Source organism: Chiloscyllium plagiosum, unplaced genomic scaffold (assembly GCF_037043375.1).
Source record: "Chiloscyllium plagiosum isolate Xiang-an unplaced genomic scaffold, Cpla_swu_hap1 HiC_scaffold_15, whole genome shotgun sequence".
Classification (NCBI taxonomy): Eukaryota; Metazoa; Chordata; class Chondrichthyes; order Orectolobiformes; family Hemiscylliidae; genus Chiloscyllium; species Chiloscyllium plagiosum.
Window position 1 is genome coordinate 6,528,974 of NW_028270153.1, and position 19,309 is coordinate 6,548,282.

A 19,309-nucleotide genomic window follows, 5' to 3' on the forward strand; every position below is an offset into this window, starting at 1 on the left:
CAAGGCGTGTACGCACTCGCACCTCGTCCCGCCCCATCCGCATCTGGACCCGCCCCTGAAACACCTGGCTCCACCGTTCACGCTCTTGACCCCCCCCCGACTCCTGTCACTTTTAAACCCTCCCTCACGAATGGCTCTGTCCCCTTCCAAGCCCCACCTCCGCCGGGACCTTTTCCATACTCACATCTCTGCTTCCACCCCTTCTCTCCGTCACCCTGCCCTTATGTAGGCATCGCTCCTTCCCTCGACAACAGCCATTCTAGACCCCGCCCCTCCACACGCGGCCCCTCCCCTCCCCAAACCACCAGGGACCAGCTTTTGCATTTCGCGCATGCGTCCGGCCTGCCTGAAGCGCGAGCGTCGAAGCAGTTCTGGCGGGGTAGTCGATGTTGTCCAAAATTAAACAGACCGTGCGTATCCTATATAATACATGAGGTAAAAGTATTCACATATCGGGTAAGGAGACTGGAAAAAAGGAAGCATGTAAACTTGACTTTCCCGTGCTCTCATGGTTGGATGTTTTTTGGACTAGATCCCGCCCCGACATTTCGGAGTAATCAGCGGGTTGACGCTAGTCTGACTGAGGGATTTAACTGAGTGTGTAAAACGTGTGTTTGAGCTGAAACACCGTGGTCCTTGTCATGCTGCTATGCCCAACGCAAACCTTGACAACTGGGCAAAACATCAAGGGAGCCCTTGGGGTATGTTCTGCCATTCAGTGCGATGAGGACTGACCTGCAACCTAACACCGTAGTACTTAACGCACTATGGTTCTCTTCATATCTTTAGGTCGCCAAAAATAAAACTGTCATTTCATATAGAATTCCAAACTTCTACTATCCCTTGCACGTGAATGCTTTTCCTAATATCACTAAAGAAAGTTTGGCTCTAATCTTTATATCTCCCAGTCTTAGATTCCCTCATCTGTAGTAAGGATTTCTGATCAATTCTCCTAGTTTCCCTTAAGGTTTCGTAAAGCAGCTCTCACTTTATATGGACAAGCTGAGACATTGTAATAAGGAAGGACAATTTATTATCAGCAGTAGCAGTATAGAGAAGTCATGCCCAAAGAGTCTGTGAGTACTGTCAGCCTTCTGGTATCTTATCCCAAACAGATTTCTTTCATGTTTGAAGTGTTTTGAGTGAGTCCCAGTGGAGTTGGGGTTTGCCCTTGTGCCATAATCACAATTTCACACTATCTAGCAATGGTCACAGCAGCTGAATGGTTAGCACTGCTGCCTCACAACAGACCTGAGTTTGATTCAAGCCTTGGGATGACTGTGTGTAGTTTGCATCTTCACTCTGTATCTGCATGGATTTCTTTTGGGTGCTCCAGTTTCCTCCCACAATCCAAAACCATGTAGGCTTGGTGGATTAGCTGTGGTAAATGCAGGGTTGTGCAGATAGGGTTGGGAGCTGGGTTTGGGTAGAATGCTCTTTGGAGGGTTAAGATTAGATTAGACTAGATTCCCTACAGTATGGAAACAGGCCCTTCGGCCCAACCAGTCCACACTGACACTCTGAGGAATAACCCACCCATTTAGCATGGCCAGTTCACCTGACCTGCACATCTGTGGTCTGTGGGAGGAAACCGGAGCACCCGGAGTAAACCCACGCAGACACGAGGAGAATGTGCAAACTCCACACAGCCAGTCGCCCGAGGTTGGAATCGAACCTGGGACGTTGGTGCTGTGAGGCAGCAGTGCTAACCATGCCAGTAAGGCTAATGTTGTTAATGATATTGTAGGTTTCTTCTAACATATTCCGTTCAGCCCAACAAGTGGGTAGTGAGGCACAGATCTACTAGTTTGAGAATGTTGTCCTTGCTGATGCAGTTGGTGCTGTCTGGTGTTTGTGCCCTTGGTTTGTCTAGTAGTGAGGTCAGTGTTTCTTTGGCCAGGTTGATGTTAATTATGTGAATAGGGCCATTACATCGAAGGAGACCATGACTTCATCCTCTTCTATCTTGGTATCTTTGTTCAGGAATGCTTGGGTAGAGTGGATGAAATGGTTTGAATTTTCTACTAGATATTTCAGTTTATTGGGGGGGGGGGGTGGAAGTGTTGGATGGGATTGGTGGGGGGGGTGGAGGTGTTGGATGGGATTGGGGGCGGGGTTGGGGGTGTTTTGGACGTGGTTCAGGGGCAGGTGGGGATGGGGTCGGTGTTGGATGGGTTTGGGGGCGCACGGGGGACAGGGGCTCTCATGCAGTGTGCTGCTCTAGTCTCCTGAACAGGGATCAGACTTAACAGAAAACTCCAGAGAGAAAGCATTGAATCAATTAACTGAATAATGAATTATCCAAACGAAATAGTGCCTGCCCATCTCATTCGGATAATCGAAGTTCCTCTGCATTGTGTTCTGTTTAGGATGACTGTCATGCGCCCTTTGTCTGCTGGTAGAATGTATGTAAGACTTCTGTAAGACAGGATCTATACAGTGTGCCAGACAAGATTAAAAAGCAACTTGAGGAGAGTGAGCGTTCCAGAGCCATGATTGGATTGTATTAAAGATTGGCAGTGAGTCCTTCCCTCTTCCTGATTTCCTTTCATGGATATTCTAACTGAACAAGTGAGACAGGAAATGCCAAAGTAAAAGTGCTTGCAGATGACACTAAGCACCAGAAGTGTTGTAGGCCCATGACAATATATGAAGAACTGGAGGGAAAGCCTCAGATGAGAAGATTAGTAGACTAAAGATCCAATATATGGACTATCAATTTGAGCCCAGGGAAGAGGATCAGAATTAAGGTATGAAGGTTATTTGTGAAGACTTGAGGAAAGTGAGTAGTTTCGAGTACAGTAGTCCCCCCGTACCTGCAGGGGATACATTCCAAGACTCAGGCTGCCTTGTATCTGGGCAGTAGTGGCAGGAGATGGAAATTAAATAACAGAATAGCTTTGGTTGGAGGACTTGGAAGAAATAGTGGGGAAAAAAAAATTCTGAAACTGAGAGGAAGTACTTACCTGCTCATGAAGTATGGATGTGTGGAGTGATAAGAAAGGACCAGCTCGGGAACCAGTATGTCAGAGGGTATGAAAAATATAGCTGAGAGAGATACAAATCATAAGGTTAACTGTTACAGACAGGAAATGAATGGTGAGAGGTGGAGATATGACTACCAGGAAGAAAAATGGAAAAGGCTTGAGATCACACAGAAGGATGTAATGGCAAAAGTCTTTACTTCAGGGGATTAGAAGTCATGCGGATGATTTAAAGGGCTGATGGAAAAGGATGATCAATCAGTGAGTAACATGGGAAAAGTTGAAAGAAGTGATGTCAATAATATCAGAGGGTAAAGTTGTTAAAAATAACATGTTTATCATGGCGACAAAAAAGGTTTAATTAACTAGACTTGATGTGAATATTTATCTGAACTCCTTTTTGATGGAATTACTAATCCATAGCCTCATCAACTGAGACAGTGTCTACTGCACTGCCTTCGGCTATCTTCTTGATCACCTCTTCAAAAAGACTCAACCAAATTTATGAGACGTGATTTCCCACACACAAAGCTATCCCTAATCAGTCCTTGCCTTTCCAAATGCATATGGATCCTTTCTGTCAGAATCCCCTCCTACAACTTACTCACCATTGATGTTAGGCTCACCAGTCTGTGGTTTTCTGGTGTTTCCTTGCAGCCTTTCTTATATAATGGCACAACATTTGCCATGCACCAGTCTTCTGGCATCTCACCTGTGGCTGTCAGTGATACAGACACCTTTGATAGGTGCTCTGTAATTTCTTCCCTAGCTTCCAACAATATTCTGGGATACACTTTTATTAGACTAGATTCCCTACAATGTGGAAACAGGCCCTTCGGCCCAACAAGTCCACACCGATCCTCCGAAGACCAACCCAACCAGATTCATTCCCCTACATTTACCCCTGCATCTAAAACTACGGGCAATTTAGCATGGCCAATTCACCTAACCTGCACATCTTTGGACTGTGGGAGGAAACCGGAATACCCGGAGGAAACCCATGCAGACATGGGGAGAATGTGCAAACTCCACACACAGTGTTGTCCAAGGTGGGAATTGAACCCGGGTCCCTGCCGCTGTGAGGCAGCAGTGCTAACCACTGAGCCACCGTGCTGCCCTTGATCAGGTCCTGTGGAATTATCTAACTTTATGCATTTTAAGACCTTCAGCAAGAACCCCTCTGTGATGTGGACTCTTCAAGTCATCACTTTTTGCTTCCATATCTTTCTCCATGGTAAATACTGACGAGAAATATTCATTTAGGATCTAATCTATCTCCTGTGGCTCCACATTGATCTTTGAGGGGGGAGGTTCTTATTTTTCCCTAGTTGCTCTTTTATGCTATATCTTCGAGGAGAAAGTGAGGACTGCAGATGCTGGAGATCAGAGCTGAAAATGCTGGAACATTTTCAGCTCTAAGCCTGACCTGCTGCGCTTTTCCAGCAACACATTTTCAGCTTTTATGATATATAATATATATACCGTACTCTAACCTAGTTAAATAAACTTGTAGAATCTTTTTATAGTCTCCTCAACCTTATGTGTCAAAGCTATCAAAAGTCCCCTCTTTGCCCTCCTGATTTCCCTCATAAGTGTACTCCTACACTCCTCAAGGGATTCCCTTATCCCTGTTGCCTATTCCTGAATATGCCTCCTATCAGCGTTGCTGATGACACCTGATGAAGGAGCGATGCTCCGAAAGCTAGTGTGCTTTCAATTAAACCTGTTGGACTATAACCTGGTGTTATGTGATTTTTAACTTTCCCACTTGTCAGACATCCCATTACCTGCGAACAACCTCCACCAATCAACTTTTGAAAGTCCCTGTCTAATGCCATCAAAATTGGCCTTGCCCAAATCCGAAGTTTAATTTGTGGACTAGATGTATCCTTTTCTCTAACTATTTTAAAACTCAAAGAATTATGGCCACTGGTCCCAAAGTGCTCCCTTACTAATATCTCAGTTACTTGCCCGACTTTATTTCCAAAGAGCAGGTCGAGGTGTGCCCCTTCACAAGTCGGCCATCTATATATTGATTGAGAAATTGGAATGAAGAAAGACTGAAGGAGGCTATAGCACAGAGGGATTTAGGAGTTTTCTTACATAAATCACAAGATGTTAACATTCAAGTTCAGCAGGTAATAGGGAAAGCAAATCAAATGCAGGCCTTTATTTAATAGGACAGAGAGCATTAAAACTGGGAAAACTATACAAGGCACTATTTAGATCATATATGCAATTCTGTGAACTGTTTGGTCCCCTTGTCTAAGGAAAGATATACTGGCATTTGAGGTAGTCGAGAGAAACGTCATTAGGTTGATCCCTGGGTAAGGAGGGCCCTCTTATGGGGAGAAGTTGAGTAAACTCTGGAGTTCAGAAGATTGAGACGCAATTTTATTGAAGCATACAAGATTTTTGAATTATTTAACAAGCTAGATGAGGAAAAATAGTTGCCCCTAGGATCAGTGAGCATAATCTCAGAGTAGGGCATTACCCATTTAAGACAGCAATAAGTGATTTCTTCTCTGAAGTTAGATGAATTTATGAAATTCTTTACTGTAGAAGCTGGATGATTAAATATATTAAGAGCAGAGATAAACATATTTTTAATCAGTAATTGAATCTAGGGTTATGGGTAAAAGGCAGGAAGGTGCAGTTGAAGATTATTACATCAGTGATGACTTCATTGAATGATGGAGCATTTTTGATGAGCTGAATGTCCTACTTCTGCTCATACCTCTTTTGATCTTGTACATAAATGAAAAACAGAGTTCTATGATTTGCACAATGTCAAGGGACTGCTCATGAAAGTGGGGAGGGAATGGGGCATTTTTGACTTTCTGATTCTGTTTAATCTTGTAGCATTGTGTAGAGACCACAAAGCAAATAGTGGAATTTCTAGTGTCTCAGTAAAAAAAATAGTTAGACCTGAAGTTCAATTACTATTTTGCTCTTATGAAATTCAGGAAGATTCTTCTGTAGCCAGAAACTCCAGGCCTGAAAAAACATGATTCTTCATGTCTCAGATTTTCAGCAAAGCGACTGTGAAGCCATGGCCTTGCACCTCAGATCACTATCCCAGTTCTAAATCACTGGCACCTTCTCCTGAATATAGGATCATTAGTTCAACCTGTTTAGTCAGATTAAACAGTTACTCAGCATCTATTCACTCAAGCCCTTTAAGAATTATATACATTAAATTCTTGGGTCGGTTAGCTAAGCTGGCTGGATAACTAGTTTGTGATGCAGAGTGATGACAACATCATGAATTCAATTCCCACACCACCTGAAGTTACGATAAAGGTCTCTGTTTATAAGAATGTCTCCCCTTGCCTGAGGTGTGGTGACCCTCAGGTTATATCACCACCATTCATCTGTCTTTAATGAGAGAGCAGCCCTGTAGTCTAGTAAGACTGATAAATTTACCTTACATATAAATTCCAAACTCCCTGTAATATAAGCCCATTTTACTCCAAACATCAAAGGATAGCATCGTCCCAGGCTTCAATCTAGTGCACCTTTGTTGCACTCCCTTTAAAGCAAGTACATTCTTTGGGAGACTGAAACTGTTTTAAAAAAAATCTATCACATCAAAGCCTAATGTAATTGTAGCAATACGTCCTTAGTACAGCCTTATAATCTATGTCTATGCCACAAGCCATTTACCATCATATCTATATATTACACCTGTGAGCCCTTCTGTCATAGACAAGATGAGGAGGTGAATTGAATGATTTTTGTTGTCCTCTTCTGTTCAAAAGAGGTGTTTTTAAAAAAATTCCTCTATTTTTTTCCCCTTTTAAATATGCTTCCCTAAATCCCATTTGTGAAGTCAAATTTAAAAAGATCCACATCGAGTTCTTCAGGGTTAAGACAAAATAGGGTATATTACTACTTTCAAAACTCAAGGAATGGTACGAGACGCATGTTCACACACACATCTCAAGAAAGAAGGAAAAACAAGAAGGTTCAAATTCCTTGCAGTCAGAAGTATCAGAACTAGTGTTCTTCATTTAGTGAGGTTGCTGCTTTAATGTCCAATTGAGTTTCCTTTAGTTGGCAGTGCAAAGTTGGTTTGGACATGGTTAAATTGACGAGGATATCGTCGTTGTAATTGGGGAAATGGTTCATTTCCCAGGTGAAACACAAATTTCTTTTCAGACTTTTGGGAGGTATTGATATCAGAGGCAGGTATTTAGCTAAGCCTATTGCTACATGTTCTTGTTGTTACAGCAGATTGATGGACAAAGGTTAAAAATGGTTCAAACAATCAACAATTTTAGTAGTGCACTTATGGCTTCAGATGGAGACACTCACTAACAAGATAAGCTTGATGTTCCTTTGTCAGAAACCATTGTGTTTTGTAGCAAGTAGTTGGAGACATTTGTACCAAGTCAAGCAATAATGGGTTTTGATGATCTCCTCTGTTCAGGACAAGCTGAGGTCGTCCACTAGTCATCTGTGTTAACTTGGCGAGAACACTCATATAATACGAGGCGTGTTGCAATCCATGAAGTGATAATTTCACTTTGTCCTGATAATTTCTTGAAATTTCTGGAAGCTATGAACCTGAGGATTCATTATTCAATAGCAATCAATATAAAATCCAGCCAAAGCCCATTTTAAAAAAAAGAGGCGGGGGGGAGGGGCAATGACCTAGTGATATTGTTGGACTGTTAATCCAGAGACCCGGATAATGTTCTGGGGACCCAGGTTTGAATCCAATTATAGCAGATGGTGTAATTTGAATTCAATTAAAATCTGGAATTTAGAGTCAGAAGATGACTGTGAATCCACTATTGATTGTTGGAAAAATCCATCTGGTTCACTCATGTTCTTTAGGAAAGTAAACTGCCAACCTTACCCTGGTCTGGTCTACATGTGACTCCAGTCCCACAACAATATTGTTAACTCTTAACTACTACCTGGGACAATTAGGGATGGGCAATAAATGCTGGCCTGGCCAATATCTCTCATATAGTCAATGAATATAAGACAAAAGTACAAAACTCATGTGTCGCTGAGAAAAGACGTTTTGCCAAAATGGATATTATGCAAGTGTACAGCATTTATGAAACCAACATTTATACTGCTTGAGTGGAAATTGCTGATTGGCAAGTGAACTCTGATTAATAGAGGTGTTGCCATAAAGAATGCATTAATTAATACTGATTGATAGTTTACAGATATGCTTTGTTAAATTTTAAACCAGGTAGGTTGACTCTACGTAGAACACAGAACATTACAGGCCCTTCGACCCTCAATGTAGGGCCGACCTGTGAAACTAATCTGAAGCCCATCTAATCTACACTATTCTATTTTCATCCATATGCCTATCCAATGACCATTTAAATTCCTTTAAAGTTGGTGAGTCTACCACTGATGCAGGCAGTGCATTCCATGCCCCAACTACTCTCTGAGTAAAGAAATGACTTCTGACATCTGTCCTATATCTATCATCCCTCACTTTAAAGCTATGTTCCCTCGTGCTAGCCATCATCATCTGAGGAAAACTGCTCTCACTGACCACCCTATCTAACCCTCTGATTATCTTATGTCTCAGTTAAGATCCTTCTCAATCATCTCTCTAAGAGTATGAGAGGGGTCCAGAGGAGCTATACAAGAACAATCTGGGATGAAGGGCTTGTCATATGAGGAGCAGTTGAGGATTCTGGGTCTGTACTTGACAGAGTTTAGAAGGATGAAGGGGCATCTGATTAATACTTTCAGAATACTAAGAGGCCTGGAAAGAGTGGACATGAAGATGTTTCCACGGGTGGGAGAGACTAGGACCTGAGGGCACAGTGTAAGGCTGAAGGGATGACCCTTTAGAACTGAGGTGAGGAGGAATTCAATCAGAGGATGGTGAATCTGTGGAACTCATTCCTGCAGAGAGCTTTGGAGGCCAAGTCATAGAGTGTATTTAAGATAGAAATAGATATGTTCTTGATTGGTAAGGGGATCAAGGATTATAGGGAGAAGGCAGGAGAACAGAGATGAGAAACATATCAGCCACGGTCGAATGGCAGAACAGATTTGCTGGGCCTAATTCTGCTCCTGTGTCTTGTGGTTAATGAGATCTATAGGGAACCTTGATTATCCAAACATGATGGGCAGGCACTATTTCATTTGGATAATCGATTATTCGGTTAATCGATTAATTGCCATTCCTCTGAGGCTCCTTGCTCACTGGTCATTATACTATACATGGGGCACAGGAGGACTCAGTAAATCAACCCCAGTTCTGTAATGGTCTCTGATCATGACATTTAATACTGAAAGTATTTATCTTTGGTCCAGTTTCTAACTAGAGATCAAGGCTGATTCTTTATATCGGATATTAATGTTTGTATTTAAGTTTTACTGTTCTGTCTGAATTAAATGATTCCACAATTTTATTAAACTATTGCCAATAATGTTTTGTCAGCAGATTCTGAGTTAGAATCTTATTGTGGTGCCAATGTAAACAAAATACTCCGGATGCTGGAAATCTGAAAATAAAAACACAGAAAATGTTGGAGAAATCAGCAGGTCTGACAACATGTATCAAGAGTGAAATAGAGATAATATTTCACGTCCAGTGTAACACTGCAGCTATTCTTCAGACTCAAATTTGACATACTTGAGAAGAATCACACTGGACTTGAAACAGTAACTGTTTCTTTCTCCAGAGATGCTGCCAGACTTTCTGAATTTCTTTTATTGTGCTGCTGTTACTTTAACCCATCTTTTCTCTTCTTAGATGTAAACTGCTCTGTTTATTTCTGCCTTTATTTTGTTTCAAATTGACAGACTTCTCCGTTTTCTGTATATTGTATTTGTTAAACATGTCTTTTATATCACTTTTCACAGAAAAGATCTCAGATGTTTTCTAATCAGGAGCAAAAAGAAGTTCAGCAAGTTGATTGGCAAACTTCTGCAAACAAAAGCAAAGCTCTTCAATTCTTGCTGCAGATGATTTTAAAGATGTATATGACATAGTAAGCAAAGATAAAAAGATTGTAAAATAGTATAATTCAAAATGTGGTTGGCTTTTAACTTCCTTCTGAACTGGCCAAGCAAGTCACTCAGTTCAAGGACAGTGAGGGATTACCAACGTCCAATGAAGTGAAAAATACATTTTAAAAAGTGCAGCAATATGGGGGAAGAAAACATCATACACAGATGTTTTTAAAAAATACTATATTTCCACATATGCCTTAATAGCTTTGGTAATCTGAAACTTGTCAATTACAGATTTAAAACTAATAATTGGGAAGAGAATTTGAAATTCTTGTTATCAGTTATGTGTCAAACTTGTATTCTAATTTCACTCTGACATGTGCAAGCTGTGTCCCTAGTCCTCGATTTCTGAACAAGCAAAAATTATTTCTATTATCACTTAGTTCCCTTTAATATCTTGAATCAAATAATACCATAATCTTCTACAAATTAGGAATACAACCTTATTTTGTGTGATCTATAACCTGTGGACTGCTGAACTCTTCCTTAGGCCACTATTTTCTTTCTGAGGATTGATGCCCAGAAGGGTACATTGTTGTCTAAGTGGTCAAGCCAGAGTTTTGTTTAGTCCCATAGAATTTGTACTGTGTAGAAACAAGCCATTTAGCCCAACAAGTCCACACCGGCCCTCAGAAGAGCATCTCACCCAGACCCATCCATCTACCTTTTCCCTGTAATCTTACATTTCCCACAGCTAATGCATCTAACCTATACATCACTGAACACTATGGGCAATTTAGCATGGCTAATCCATCTAACTTGCACGTCTTTGGACTGTAGGAGGAAACCGAAGCACTCAGTGAAAATCCACGCAGACACGGAGAACATGCAAACTCCACACAGATAGTTGCCCAAGAATGGAATCAAACCCAGGTCCCTGACGCTGGGAGATAGCAGTGCTAATCACTCAGCCACTGTGCTGCGCTTACAACACTACTACTCTAAATGCATAGGCCAGAATTATTTTCCTTGTATGTCTATGACATATAAATGATCTATGTACACAGACCCCGGAGTTTCTTTGGACTACCACTACTTCAATCCATTTAGAGGGTGAAAGTGGATATCTTGCTTATATTAAAATCCATTTGCAACAGTTTTGCCTTTGGATCTAATCTATGTATATACCTTAATTTTGTTTCACATACAATGCTTACGTGCTATATGTTTCTGTCCCTTTACAAAGTTGGGAATGTAGCTCTCTTTCCTTTCAACTAAATCATTAATAAATTGTGAACAGCTGAGACCCCAATAGAGATCTCTGTGTCGTACCATTTTATATTATTTGGCACTTAGAATATCTCCTGTTATTCTTACACTTGGTCTCTTGTGCTTGGCTAATTTGTTAAGTAGCTCACTAGTTTGCTTTCAGTTCTTATAACTTCTTACAGGACTTAAGTGTTGTGAGAAAAAAGACACATTTGTAGTGGTTCTGTTCGCCGCGCTGGGAATTTGTGTTGCAGACGTTTCGTCCCCTGTCTAGGTGACATCCTCAATGCTTGGGAGCCTCCTATGAAGCGCTTCTGTGATCTTTCCTCCGGCATTTGTAGTGGTTTGAATCTGCCGCTTCCGGTTGTCCGTTCCAGCTGTCCACTGCAGTGGTCGGTATATTGGGTCCAGGTCGATGTGCTTATTGATTGAATCTGTGGATGAGTGCCATGCCTCTAGGAATTCCCTAGCTGTTCTCTGTTTGGCTTGTCCTATAATAGTAGTGTTGTCCCAGTCGAATTCATGTTGCTTGTCATCTGCGTGTGTGGCTACTAAGGATAGCTGGTCGTGTCATTTCGTGGCTACAAGTGCCGGAGGAAAGATCACAGAAGTGCTTCACAGGAGGCTCCCAACAAGCACTGAGGATGTCACCTAGACAGGGGACGAAACGTCTGCAACACAAATTCCCAGCATGGCGAACAGAACCACAACAACGAGCATCCGAGCTACAAATCTTCTCACAAACTTTAAAGACACATTTCTTCAAAACATTATCTCTGGCTGTCACCTGTTCTATTGTTTTGAATCAAGTGCAGAGTATAGACATCTTTCTGTCTGAAAAGAACGGGGTCTTGTGTACTCACATGTGCAAATTCCAGTACATGTAAGTGTGGTACTGCAAGCCTGACTGACAATCTTGAATTCGTTTCTGGATTAGTGGTGTGGAAGAGCACAACAGTTCAGGCAGCATCCAAGGAGCAGCGAAATCGACGTTTTGGGCAAAAGCTCTTCATCAGGAATAAAGGCAGAGAGCCTGAAGTGTGGAGAGATAAGCTAGAGGAGGATGGGGGTGGGGGGAAAGTATCATAGAGTACAACAGGTGAGTGGGGGAGGGATGAAGGTGATAGGTCAGGGAGGAGAGGGTGGAGTGGATAGGTGGGAAAGGAGATAGGCAGGTAGGACAAGTCATGGGGACAGTGCTGAACTGGAAGTTTGGAACTAGGGTGAGGTGGGGGGAAGGGGAAATGAGGAAACTGTTGAAATCCACATTGATGCCCTGAGGTTGAAGTGTTCTGAGGCGGAAGATGAGGTGTTCTTCCTCCAGGCATCTGGTGGTGAGGGAGCGGCGGTGAAGGAGGCCCAGGACCTCCATGTCCTCAGCAGAGTGGGAGGGGGAGTTGAAATGTTGGGCCACGGGGCGGTGTGGTTGATTGGTGCAGGTGTCCCGGAGATGTTCCTTAAAGCGCTCTGCTAGGAGGCGCCCAGTCTCCCCAATGTAGAGAAGGCCGCATCCGGAGCAACGGATACAATAAATGATATTAGTGGATGTGCAGGGAAAACCTTGGACGTGGAAGGCTCCTTTAGGGCCTTGTATAGAGGTGGGGGAGGAGGTGTGGACGCAGGTTTTACAGTTCCTGCGGTGGCAGGGGAAAGTGTCAGGATGGGAGGGTGGGTTGTAGGGGGGCGTGGATCTGACCAGGTAGTCACGGAGGGAACGGTCTTTGCGGAAGGCGGAAAGGGGTGGGGAGGGAAATATATCCCTGGTGGTAGGGTCTTTTTGGAGGTGGCGGAAATGTCGGCGGATGATTTGGTTTATGTAAAGGTTGGTAGGGTGGAAGGTGAGCACTGGGGCGTTCTGTCCTTGTTACGGTTGGAGGGGTCTGAGGGCGGAGGTGCGGCATGTGGACGAGATGCGTTGGAGGGCATCTTTAACCACGTGGGAAGGGAAATTGCGGTCTCTAAAGAAGGAGGCCATCTAGTGTGTTCTGTGGTGGAACTGGTCCTCCTGGGAGCAGATACGGCGGAGGCGGAGGAATTGGGAATACAGGATGGCATTTTTGCAAGAGGTAGGGTGGGAAGAGGTGTAATCCAGGTAGCTGTGGGAGTCTTTGGGTGTGTAAAAAATGTCAGTGTCAAGTCGGTCGTCATTAATGGAGATGGAGAGGTCCAGGAGGGGGAGGGAGGTGTCAGAGATGGTCCAGGTAAATTTAAGGTCAACGTGGAATGTGTTGGTGAAGTTGATGAATTGCTCAATCTCCTCGCGGGAGCAAGAGGTGGCGCCCATGCAGTCATCAGTGTGGCGGAGGAAGAGGTGGGGCATGGTGCCGGTGTAATTACGGAAGATCAACTGTTCTACGTAGCCAACAAAGAGACAGGCATCGCTGGGGCCCATACATGTGCCCATGGCTACCCCTTTGTTCTGGAGGAAGTGGGAGGATTCGAAGGAAAAATTGTTAAGGGTGAGGACCAGTTCGGTCAAATGAATGAGAGTGTCGGTGAAAGGGTACTGTTGGGGACGTCTGGAGAGGAAAAAACGGAGGGCTTGGAGGCCCTGGTCATGGCGGATGGAGGTGTAGAGGGATTGGATATCCATGGTGAAGATGAGGCGTTGGGGGCCGGGGAAACGGAAGTCTTGGAGGAGGTAGAGGGCGTGGGTGGTGTCGAACGTATGTGGGGAGTTCCTGGACTAGGGGGGATAGGACAGTGTCGAGGTAGATAGAGATGAGTTCAGTGGGGCAGGAGCGTGCTGAGACAATGGGTCGGCCAGGGTGGTCAGGCTTGTGGATCTTGGGAAGGAGGTAGAACCGAGCAGTGCAGGGTTCCCGGACTATGAGGTTGGAAGCTGTGGGTGGGAGATCTCCTGAGGTGATGAGGTTCTGTATGGTCTGGGAGATGATGGTTTGGTGATGGGGGGTGGGGTCATGATCAAGGGGGCAGTAGGAAGAAGTGTCCTTGAGTTGGCTTTTGGCTTCAGCGGTGTAGACTACCACTGCGCCCCCTTTATCCGCTGGCTTGATGGTGAGGTTTGGATTGGCGCAGAGGGATTGGAGGGCTGCGCGTTGAGGGTGAGAAGTTGGAGTGGGGGAGGGGGGTAGACAGGTTGAGGCGGTCAATGTCCAAGTGGCAGTTGGAAATGAAGAGGTCGAGGGCAGGTAAGAGGCCAGCGTGGGGTCTCCAGGTAGATGCAGTGTGTTGGAGGTGGGCGATGGGGTCCTCGGAAGGTGGGCGGGAATCCTGATTGTGAAAGTAAGCTCGGAGGCGGAGGCGACGGAAGAATTGCTCGACGTCACGGCGTATATTAAATTCATTGATGCGTGGACGGAGGGAGATGAAGGTGAATCCTTTGCTGAGGACTGATCGTTCGTCCTTAGTGAGGGGGAGGTCTGGAGGGATGGTGAAAACTCGGAATGGGTTGGGAGCTGGGATCTAGTGTGGGTGTGGAGCTGGGAGTGGGGGCGGAACCTGTAACTGGAGTGGGTGTGGTGGTGGGGGGAATGGAGGTGGAGTCATGAGCAGGGGTGGTGTTCCCCTCTGGGTTCTGGGGGGTGGGGATAGTGACAGTGGGGTCTGTGAGGGGGGTGTGTCAGCAGAATACAGGTGAGTTGCGCTGGTGGGGAGCGGAAGTGGTGGTGACCACGGCAGTAGGGGTGGCGGAAGTCACTGAGCGTGTGGCATCAGCGATGATGTGAGGGGCGGAAGTGATAGCCCACACCTCCGCCCCCACCTCTATCCAAGGCCCTAAAGGAGCCTTCCACATCCATCAAAGTTTTACTTGCACATCCACTAATATCATTTATTGTATCCGTTGCTCCCAAAGCGGTCTCCTCTACATTGGGGAGACCTGGCGCTTCCTAGCAGAGCGCTTTAGGGAACATCTCCGGGACACCCGCACGAATCAACCACACCGCCCCATGGCCCAACATTTCAACTCCCCCTCCCACTCTGCCGAGGACATGGAGGTCCTGGGCCTCGTTCACAGCCGCTCCCTCACCACCAGACACCGGAGGAAGAACGCCTCATCTTCCACCTCGGAACACTTCAACCCCAGGGCATCAATGTGGACTTCAACAGCGTCCTTATTTCCCCTTCCCCCACCTCACCCTAGTTCTAAACTTCCAGCTCAGCACTGTCCCCTTGACCTGTCCGGACTTGTCCTATCTGCCTATCTCCTTTTCCACCAATCCACTCCACCCTCTCCTCCCTGACCTATCACCTTCATTCCCTCCCCCACGCACCTATTGCACTCTATGCTACTTTCTCTCCACCCCCACCCTCCTCTAGCTTCTCCACACTTCAGGCTCACTGCCTTTATTCCTGATGAAGAGCTTTTGCCCAAAACGTGGATTTCGCTGCTCCTTGGATGCTGCCTGAACTGTTGTGCTCTTCCAGCACCACTAATCCAGAATCTGGTTTCCAGCATCTGCAGTCATTGTTTTTACCCCAATCTTGAATTGGTGGTCAGCATAATTCCTCACATATTCAGGATCATCCAGCAAATGTCTAATTGTAGAGTCACCTCATGTTGGACACTGTATTATGAATTTGACAAGTGTGAACTGGTTGGCTACAGTCAGTACCTTCCTTGTTGCAAACAGCTGAAGGAATGTGCTGTTTGATACTATCTACCAGTGTTTGGGACAGACAGCCAGAATGTCTATTCAGCTTGGCAGCAATATCCTGTTAATAGCAGATACCATTCAATTTGCTTCACATAAATCAAACACAGTAGATGAAGGGAACAAAAACAGAACTTAAGTTCTGAATAAAGGTCACGGGCCTAAAATGTTAACTCTACTTTCTCTTCACAGATGATGCAGACCTGCTGAGTTTCTCGAGTGCTTTTTACTTTTGTTTCAGATTTTTGGCCTCCAAAGTTCTTTGTTTTATTGTAGATGAAGGAAAATAATTTCTCTTTGGGAGTGGAATGCTGGATTTAAAATCATGAAGCAGTCTCCGAGAAGAGACAGGCCATTTGGGACTAATGTGAGGAGGGTTTACTTCATTCTGAGGCTTGTGAATCTTTAGAACTTTTGATATAAGAGGGCTGTGGAGGCTCTGTCATTGAGAATGTTGAAGACAGAACTCGAAATTTCTGTATATTGAAGATATTGAGCAGTATGGGGATAATATGACTCTATCATCCAGGAAAATGGTGTTGAGGTAGAAGACCAGCTCTGATCGAGTTGAATGGTGGACAAGACTCAGGGACTGATTGACTGCCTCCTGCTCCTAATTATCATGTTTCTCTAAGTTTCAGTTTTAACTAACAGTTTCTTATGACATACTTTAATGAATTCATTTATGACATTTTATCAAGACTTTCTGTAATACTACTTCCAAGTTCTGTATTACCAGGTTATTTTTTCTCTGCAGTGACAGAAACAACTGGCACCTTCAACCATTCATTCAGCATTTCCTGGCTTCTAGTGGAATATTAAAAATATGTACCAAGGTATCTGTAAGAACCTCTAATTTTCCTCAGTACCTAGGATATGTTAAATGCTGTGTATTTCCTCATTTTTCTCTTTATTATAGCCAGAATCATCTCCATATGTCTAGTGCATTTGAATTTTACTGTTGCTTGCTGTACAGATAAAAACACTTTAAAGGTATCCCTTCAATTTTTCTTATTGACCATAGCCATCCTCTAAAATTCCACTTGAGACATCCTGCTAACATCCTACGGGTTCTGTGACTGATGTGCAGAAACTGTTTTATGATGTAGCTATCTGCGATTTTGCAGAAGATTTGTAGATCAAGTTTGCTTGCTGAGCTGCTGGATTTGTTCCCAGATATTTTGTGACCATGCTAGGTAATATCATCAGTGACCCTCAGATGAAGCGCTGGTGTTCTGTTCCGCTTACTGTTTATCTGTCTTGATCTGTTGTGGTGGGTGATATCACGACTGGTTCTTTTTCTGAGAGGTTGGTAAATGGGGTCCAAATCAATATGTTTGTTAATGGGGCTCCAGTTTGAATGTCAGACCTCCGAATTCCTGTGTGTGTCTTTGATTAGCCTGTCCCAGGATGGATGTATTATCCCAGTTGAACTGGTGTCCCTCTTCGTCTGTGTGTATGGATACTAGTGATTGTTGGCCATCTCTCTTGTTGGCTAGTTGGTGCTCCTGTATCCTGGTGGTTAGTTTCCCGCCTGTCTGTCCAATGTAATGTTTGTTCCAGTCCTTGCAGGGTATTTTGCATATGACGTGCGTTCTGCTGGTTGTTGGTACGGGGTCCTTTAAATTCATCAGGAGCTGTTTCAGTGTGGTGGTAGGTTTGTGCGCTACCATGATGCCGAGGGGTCAGAGATGTCTTTAAAGTATGGCAGGGTGGCTAAAACCTCTGGGCATGTTGTGTCTTCTTGTTTAGGCCTGTCTTGTAGGAATCAGCGAACTGCACTTATCTGTTACCCAGTGTTCCTGATAATGTTGTCTCAGAAATTACAACCAAATTAATCTGGCTCCTAGGCATCATGGTAGCCCATAAACCTACCACCACACTGAAACAGCTCCTGATGAATTTAAAGGACCCCTTACCAACAACCAGCAGAGCATCTTATTCAAAATACCCTGCAAGGACTGCAACAAACATTACATTGGACAGCCGGACAGGGAACTAGCCACCAGGATATATGGGCACCAACGAGCCACCAAGAGACAATGACCAACTATCACTAGTATGCAGACACACATGTGCAGGATAGGGAACTCTGCGACCCCCCATCAGGCACTCTGCTTCCCTTCCCAAGAACAAAGACACGGAGGAGTTCGTCCAAAACTATTTATTCAATTCTGCAGAACCGGGTGTTACCTCAATGGCTTCCCACGAGGCACACACACAGATTGTAATCCCCGCACGTTATATACATGTAGGAGTGGGCGGGGCCTTCTACTGTCTCAGCCAATGAGTGTTAAAGTTCCCCACTGTCCTCCTGATGTATGAGATTATTTGGTTATTCACCCAGCCAATCAGTGTTCGAGTTCCCCGCTTCTCCCTTATATGGATGATGACGTACAGCCGTGGTTGTGGGCGGTCCCTCAGCCACGAGGAAAGCTGTTTCCATTGTTCCATTCATGAAAATCTGGGGGAGTGTCTGCTCGTGCTTACTACAAGGTAGAGAAGACTAAAATGGTGGCTTTGTACTTACTATGTGCTTACTACAACAGTTAATGATTTAAAAATTACACCACCCCCTACAAATCCCCCGTGTCTTTTCTTACGGTTTGTAATTTTTAAACTGGGAGTTTCTTCTCCAGGGCATCCAATAGCTCCCGAGCTTGTTTATCAAGCTGCCCGTCTCTAATGCTACCCCCGCCCAAGAGGGATTCAGACTGTTCTATCTCGAGGTTCATCCTTTCGACCTGCCCATAAGGAATATCCCTCTTAGTAAGGGCGGTTTCGATCAGTCGCTGAGTTAACCCCCTGGCGCAGGGAATGATGCAACACCCGAGGGCAGTTAGTACCCCTGCCACCACTATACATGAGACGAGAAAGGAAACGACCACCCCCTTCCATTTACTGAACCAAGCTTCCAACCAACCCGTGAGGCCAGAATCAATGCCCGAGTTTTCGGCGAGTTCATCCGCCAATGTGGTGAGCCCATCCAGGGCGCGGGTGATGGACCCATCAGGGGCTATGTTGTTGGGGATGAAAGTGCAGCACTGAGTGCCTATCATGACACAAACACCCCCCTTCTCTGCTAACATCATGTCCAGGGCCAACCTATTTTCCCACGCCATTCTGCTAGTGGCGTCTAGTTGTTCTGCCATTCCCTTCACTGCATCCCGAGTATAATTAATGAACCTCTGCTGATTGTAGTAAATATAATTAATCCAATCCACGTTCTTATTGATGGTAACCCACCAGAACAGTGACGACTCAAAACCCGCCGCTATCTGGTTCCTAGCCTTGTATTCATCAGGAACACCCTGGGGACCCCTATGACATCTAAATATATATTATCATCAAAAGAGGTCTCCAAAGCCCTTAGTTCTTCTACTGGAACGGGGTTGCTATTGTTTTTCGAATGCCACGGTGAATGGGATGGCCAATTGAACGATTGCACAAGTGCCCGCCCATTTTTGGGGCAGGGTCGGTCGCAGAATCCTCCCACCA

General features: G+C 44.6%; 1 long non-coding RNA gene across 2 annotated transcripts; it reads left to right on the forward strand.

Moving 5' to 3' along the window:
* The first annotated feature begins 197 nt into the window (after positions 1-197).
* LOC148147604 (uncharacterized) lies at positions 198-11,230 on the forward strand. 2 transcript variants are annotated; one of them, XR_015759512.1, is made up of 2 exons: positions 198-456; positions 9,837-11,230. It is a non-coding gene; the product is annotated as an uncharacterized LOC148147604 (long non-coding RNA). The 2 variants fall into 2 exon arrangements; XR_015759513.1 differs by having other exon boundaries at positions 198-435.
* Positions 11,231-19,309: the final 8,079 nt, after the last annotated feature.